The sequence below is a fragment of the Callospermophilus lateralis genome, chromosome 4 (genome assembly GCF_048772815.1).
Source record: "Callospermophilus lateralis isolate mCalLat2 chromosome 4, mCalLat2.hap1, whole genome shotgun sequence".
Taxonomy (NCBI): Eukaryota; Metazoa; Chordata; class Mammalia; order Rodentia; family Sciuridae; genus Callospermophilus; species Callospermophilus lateralis.
Window position 1 is genome coordinate 149,057,370 of NC_135308.1, and position 7,422 is coordinate 149,064,791.

At 32.9% G+C, this 7,422-nt stretch overlaps 1 long non-coding RNA gene across 1 annotated transcript; it reads left to right on the forward strand.

Annotated features, from left to right (window-relative positions):
- The first annotated feature begins 298 nt into the window (after positions 1 to 298).
- On the forward strand, positions 299 to 6,953 carry LOC143398066 (uncharacterized). The gene is made up of 3 exons (XR_013091241.2): positions 299 to 386; positions 1,065 to 1,177; positions 6,757 to 6,953. It is a non-coding gene; the product is annotated as an uncharacterized LOC143398066 (long non-coding RNA).
- The last annotated feature ends 469 nt before the right edge of the window (positions 6,954 to 7,422 follow it).

Here is a 7,422-nt window from a genome sequence, read left to right on the forward strand (position 1 = left end):
CAGTTTTAAATTAAATTTTATTCCATTGTTCTTGTTTTTATGGCATTACTATAAAATTGTTACTCTCATTTTATATGTTAATATCTTTCATTTTCTAGAATAGCAATGTCAGTTCATTACCACAATTCTCAAAATCTCTTACTTAACATCAAGTATTATATTCTTCCAGATGAACTTTGGAATGATTTGTTGAATTTCCAAAAATAAATCTTCAAACCCACTGGGATTACAGCAAGTTTATTTATTTACTTGGAAAGAATTGACATTTGACAATATTAAGTCTTCTTAGTTGGTAACATGAGCTAGTTCTTCATTTAGACAAGTGTTCTTTATATTCTTCAATAACAATATTGTGGCTTTCTTCTCAGAAGTTCTACATATTTCTTGTAAGTTTAACTATTAGGTGATATGTATTATTGCTATCAGGAATGTAATTTATGTCCTAATTCATTACCACTAGGATATAGGAGAATATTGAGCTTTAATTATTTTGTAATTATTACTCCCCTAAGCTTTCCTATAAATCCTAGTTACTTCTCATATTATTCTTTCGAGTTTTATACCTAGACAATGATGCTGTCTCCAAATAAGTTTAGTCTTTCCTCCTCTTTCCCAGGATTCTTATTTATTAATTTGCTTTCTTATTCAATTGCATTGGCCAGAACAATGTTATTGAACAATGGAACGAGCAGGCACACTTTATTTATTCTTGATCATAGTAGGAATCCATTGTTTTACTGTTAATGTGGGTTTTTTGTTGATCACATGCAGTTGGGTCTATTAAAAATTTTGTCTTTTCCTCTTGACAACCACTGACTTTTAAATAGTATGTGGATCATTTACTTTTAATATAACTACTAATATGATTGTAATAGGTCTACCTTTGTATTACTATTATTATTGTTCTCTCTGGATTTTTTTCTCTTCTGTTTTTTTCATGGCTTTTTAATTTTATTTTATTTTTGGTAATCCTTTTTTTTTTTTTTTGTACTGGGAATTGAACTCAGTAGCATTCAACAACTGAGCCACATCCTCAGCCCTATTTTGTTATTTTTTTAATTTAGAGAGAGTCTCATTGAGTTCCTTAGCACCTTGCCAATGATGAGGCTGACTTTGAACCTCCTGTCTCAGTCTCCTGAGCTTCTGGGATTACAGGCATGCACCACCATGCCCAGTGGTAATCCATTTTTAATTTATCTATTGGCTGATAGATACCTCTTTCCATACCTCTTTCTATATTCTTTCATATTTACTTTAGAGATTCTGACATAAATAACTGCTAATATCTTTTTGATTTAAGTAAAATACAGGATCAGAATTTGGAGGCATATGGTATTTTGAAAAACAAATTCATTTGATATATTTTAATAAGATAACTTTGTTGCTCTTTTGAGAGTAGATTTTAGTAGTATAAAGGCTAAATTTGGGAGACTACTACAAATACACAGGAATTACCTTATATTACTATTTACTGTGAGTTTTTTTATTTGTTCTAATTAAGTATACATGACAGCAGAATGCATTTTGACTCATTGTTCGCAGATGGCGCACAACTTTTCATTTCTGTGGTTGTACATGATGTAGAGTTGCGCCGTTTATATAATTATACATGTACCTAGGGTAATAATGTTCATCTCATTCCACCATTTTTCCTACCTCCATGCCCTCTCCCCTCCCCTTTTTCCCCTTTGCTTAATCCAAAGTTCCTCCATTCTTCCCCTGATCTCCCACCTCCCATTATGGATCAGCATCCACTTATCAGAGAAAACATTTGGCCTTTGGTTTTTTGGGATTGGCTTACTTTGCTTAGCATGATATTTTCCAACTCTATCCATTTACCTCAAATGCTATAATTTCATTCTCTTTTGATGCTGAGTAATATTCCATTGTTATATGTGCCACATTTTTTTTTATCCATTTGACTATTGAAGGGCATCTATGCTAGGCCCCAAACCAACATCATATTGAAATTTTTTAAATGGGTAAAAAAAGTATTAATTTTGTCAAATGTATTTTTCTGCTTAGCTGAGGTAATTATTTAAGTAATCATTTCATCCAGTTATTAAGGTGAATTAAATAAATGTAATTTTGAATGGCAAACCAACTTTGCATTTTCTGGGATAAATTGTTTGAAGGATTGAACATGAGAGTATTATCTTTTTTATGTACTGTGTGATTTAATGTATTATTATTATGTTTAGGAATTTTGAGATTATATTCATATGAGATTTAGGGTTATAATTTTCTTGTTTTGTGAGGTCCTTGTCTGGATTTGCTATTATGTTATGATTGTATCATATAATGAATTCTATTTTTATCTATGCTCTGAAAGATCTTATGTTAGATGAGTATTAAATTTTCCATTTGGGACTAGAGTTTATTTTATGTGAAGGATTTAAGTTGCAAATTCATTATCTTTATATAGATAAAGGGGTATTATTCCTTTTTTCCTTAAATATATTTCTGTGTTAGTTTTCATAATTTATGTCTTTCAAAGAATCTGTGTAATTCTTTGAACTTGTTAAATTCATTGGAATTTAGTTGTTAATAACATTCCCTTTAATTTTTTTTACTTTTATTGATAGACTTTATTATTTAATTTCTTTATACGTGGTGCTGAGAAGTGAACACAGTGCCTCACACATGCTACACAAGCACTCTACCACTGAGCCACAACCCCAGCCCCTAATAACATTCTTTTTTTGTTTTAAGAATTTACATGCTCCATAGTGATGTGCCCTTTTCATTCTAGGTATTTTCCTTTTTGTTTATGTCCTTCTCTTCTACCCACCCCTCTTTTTTTTCTGATCTGTCTTGCTAAGATATTATCAAGTTTATTCAACTTTTCAAACAACTATCTTCTGATATTATTGATTTTTTTCTCTACTGGTTGTCTTTTTATTTTCCTCCTTTTTTTTTTTCTTCCTGATACTGGCAATGGAACCCAGGGCCTTCTACTTGGAAGTCCTGTGTGTCTGTTTTCTATTTCACTAATTTTCTCTATTTATTTTCCACATTTTTATGCTTCAAATTAATCTTCTAGATTTTAAAGTATGAACCCAGTTAACAACCTTTCTTTTCTTTCCTGAAATAGGTAGCAAAGCTATAAATTTCCTTATGAATACTTCTTTAAATGTCTCTCATAATTTTTGATATGTTTGTTCTCATTTCATTAATTTCAAAATAGTTCCAAATGTCCCTTGTGATTTCTCTTTTGATGTTGGATCATATTGTACTGAGTTGCTTAATTTCCTGATATTTTGGATACTTTTCCAGATATCTTTTGGTGACTTATTTTTTAACTTATTTCCTTTAATTTCTAATTTAGTATGATTTCTATCCTTCTAAATTCATTTAGACATGTTTATATACAACATATGGTCTGCATTGATGAATTACCATGAGTATTTGAAAGCTCATATATTCTGTCGTTTGAATACGATGTCCTATAAATGTCCATTAGGTCATGCTGTTTGATAGTGAGTGTTTCAGTTATCTGTTGGGATGTAACAAATGCACCCAAACTTAGTAACCACATTTAGTTGTCTCAAAATTCTGCTATTTCAATAAGACTTATTGGCAATGGAACAATTTAACTGTGAACTGCTAAGTATCAGCTGGATTATCTCAAAGGGAGGCTCATTCAATGTCAGTCACCTTGGGCAGGATTGGGAGCTGTAAACTGTGATCATCTTGTGCACCTTGATTTTAATATGGTCTCTTTAGGTTATCTCTGCACCTTGGTGGCTGTAGAGAAGTCATTGGCTTAAAACTCTGAAGTTGCCTGTTGAGAGAGAAGCTGTATTGTCCCTTTGACCTAGCCCTAGAAGTCACGCAGCCCCACTTCTCATTTGTGGTGGGGCCACAGAGTCTTGTCTATACCATCAAGGAGAGAGGCAACAAACTCTGCCTCTTTAAAGGGATGTGCCAATGTCTTGAAAAGCATGTGGAACTGTGTTGCCGAGGTAAATTTTGAAAAGAAAATTGGTCCTAGAATTGATCAAATCTTTTTCTAATCTTACCAACTTTCCCTCCCCACTCTGTTGATTTTAAAAAATAGTGTTAAAATCTTAAATTAGAAGCATGGATGTGTTATGTTTCTTTCTTGGTTCTACCAGTTTTTGTTTCATTTATTTAAAAATGTTGCTATTGGTTGTGTACACATTTTAGATTATGCAAATACCACAAATCACTATTATCTTTGTCTTCAATTATCAATTTTCAAAATAAATTATTAAAATATAACAATATCTTAATACAAATAAACACATGCAAATGTAAGTGACTCTCCATTTAAAAAGATATACCTTTGACACTCTTCATTCTTTATAGATCCAAATTTCTGTCTGGAATAATTTCCTTCAAGCCTAATGTGCAGGTTTAGTATTTATGAATTCTCTCAGATTTTATTTATCTGAACATATTTTCCTTTGCCTTTAACTTCAAAATATACCTTTTTTCTAGACATAGTATTCTAGGTCAATCATATTTTCCTTCTTTTTGTGCTGTGGTTTGGATTATCTCTTTTGTTCAATCTCCAAAAAATTATCTTTTCTCTTTTAATGTACAGTTCTGCTGTTAAATCTCTGCAAACAGATTTTCATTTTGGATACTTTTTTTTCTTTTCTAGAATTTCCCCCTTAATTTTTTACTACTTTTAGAATATGTATCTATTCACTCACTATAGATACCTGTATTTAATACTTGAAAAATATGTATAATAATTAAAGTTATTATTTGACAGTTAATATAATAATAATAATAATAATAATATTATTATTATTATTATTATTTGACAGTTCCAACATTGCTCCCATTTCTGGGCTTCTACTGACCTTTTTTTTTCTCTTGTTTTCTTTTTGCTATCATTTTTCTGCTTCTTCATATATCTAGTATTTTTTATTACATGCTGGGCATTTATGATTCTATGGTGCCAAGAATATACCTGAAAGCATGTTTTCCATTAAATAATGACAAATTTGTTCTAGGTGGCAGGACATACACTCATTCAGCTTGATTCTACTTGATTTTCAGCTTTCCTTGTGTGGGTCTAGAGTAGCCCTTATTCTACTGATAGAGTAAATTTTCACCTGAGAGTTTCCTTTTTGGGGTCCAAACTAAATGGCTTGGGTATTCCCACATCTCCTCACTCTGGTTTGTCAGAACCCGATCATATTCTAGCATTGTGAGAACTTTGGAATCTATATTAATCTCACAGCCTTAGACCCCAGTAAATCTCTTGGAGGGTTTCTCTGTGTATATATAGGTTAGTTAGTATTCATCCAAACACTAAAGGGAATCTATATATAAACATACAGGGATGTTACTTTGTAGATCGATCCTCTCTCTCTCTCTCAACTTTTCTTACAGTTTTCACTTGGCTTTCTCTACTCAGTATGACTTCTGGTCTGTATTTGTAATCCATTTCTCTGTACATTTGTCAAGTACTCGCAGGAAGAAAGCTAAGAAGAATTTGAGGCTCACTTCCTGGAATTTTCTTTTTGTAGGAATCATATCTGTATTATCTTTGTTCAATGCTTAAAAGCAGTTTCTTCATTTATTTTTGTTCTGTTTTTGAATTGTTTATTGTGGGAAGATAAATGTGATAGTTGTTTCATTGTGGCAATAACTGTCTAGACAGACATGTCAAATTTAATATGTGTATTAGATAAACAAGGAAGTGTAATAGGCAATTCAGTATGTGAATTTGGAATGAAAATGTGTGTTTCATCAGAATATATAATGTATATAAAAGTTCCAAGTAGGTAAGATCTTCTAAATTGAGAGAAAATACAAGAACAGAACCACTGGACAACTGTATTAGTCTATTTTCTGTTGCTATGAAAAATCCAGTCTAGGAAATATATGAAGAAAAGAGGTTTAGTTAGCTCATAGTGTTAGAGGTTAAAAGTCCTAGATCTGGCAGGACCCTTGATACAGCCTTTGGGGAAGGTCTCATGGTGAGTGGCATCACAGAGCTGGAGTGCATGCAGAAGATATGACCTGACAGGAAGCCAGGTAAAAGTATAACTGAGGGCAACAATCCTAACTGTGCTATGAAAATATTTATAAAGCATCTTAAATGAGTACATGAAAATTTTCATGCAGTAAGCCTGGGAGAGGGAAGGAGTCAGTTTTCTCTTTTGTAACAACTTACTCTCATGAAAACTAACTTACCCTGTGAGACCAGTATTAAGCATCACCAACTGCAATACCCTTATGACCTAATTCCCTTCTACTAAGCCTCAACCTCTTAATGCTACCACATGGCAGACCAAGATTCCAATGCATGAATCTTTGGAGGATAAATCATATCCAAACCATAGAAGCAACGTTAAATCAGGGAGACCAGAAAGAACCAGCAAACTCAGAAACATCAAGTGGGTAGGAGTAAAGTACACCTAGTAGAGTGATGACCTAGAAGTCTTGTGAAGCATGTGTTCCAAGGAAGAGGCAGCAATCAGCTGTGTGGAAGAGTGCTGATGGGTCAAGTAGAATGAGAATGAAAACTGACCATGGGATTTATCAAACACTGGGGTCATAATGACCTTTACACAAACAATTCCAGTGGTATGGTGGGGATGAAAACCTGATTGGAGTAGAATCAGAATAGGGGAGAGGATTGGAAATGGAGATTGTGGAGAGCAATTGTTCAGTTTTGCTGTAAAATGAATATTACTCTAAAGACTGTGAAAAGGAATGTAGTAAATATAACCAGAAAGGAATATAACCTGGTGATTACTTGTTCTTGAATAGTTGCTAGAACTTTTCCGGGAAACCACTGGACCTGAGCTACTTTGGATGGAAGAGTGATTCCAAGGATATGCTGGTAAATGTTCAACAACTGGCTCTCTGAAAAGACAAGTTCCTGGGGCTGGAGAGATTGCTCAATGGTAAAGCATCTGCCTCACATGCATGAGGCCCTGAGTTCAATCCCCATCACCACATAAAAATAAATAAATAAACAACAACAGTAAAAAATGATATTAAAAAAAAAAGACAAGTTCCTGCCTGTCATCATTGCCTACTTCTGTGATGCAAATACCATCATGGTAGGTCTTGAGCTACAAATGGTATGTCACTGAACACAACTGGGAAGAGACACACACAATCCACTCTCCAGAGCTCAACAAGTAACTAGGTAATTTATGGTCATCTTCAATTTCCTGTATGACTGTTGGTCTGTTTAGATTTTTAGTTTACCTCTTATTGAATTGACTTTGACAACTTATAATTTCCTGGAAAAGTATCCATTTCCTTTAGGTTGTCTTAGGTTGTTACTGACAAGGGAGCAAACATAAAGAATGTGAGTGATTTAGGAATCACACAAAGTTTTGTTTATACCCTTCATTTATGTGAAATATAGCAGTTATTAATAGTTCAATAAAAAAGAAATGTTTCATGAAAATATAAAGTGGAGAT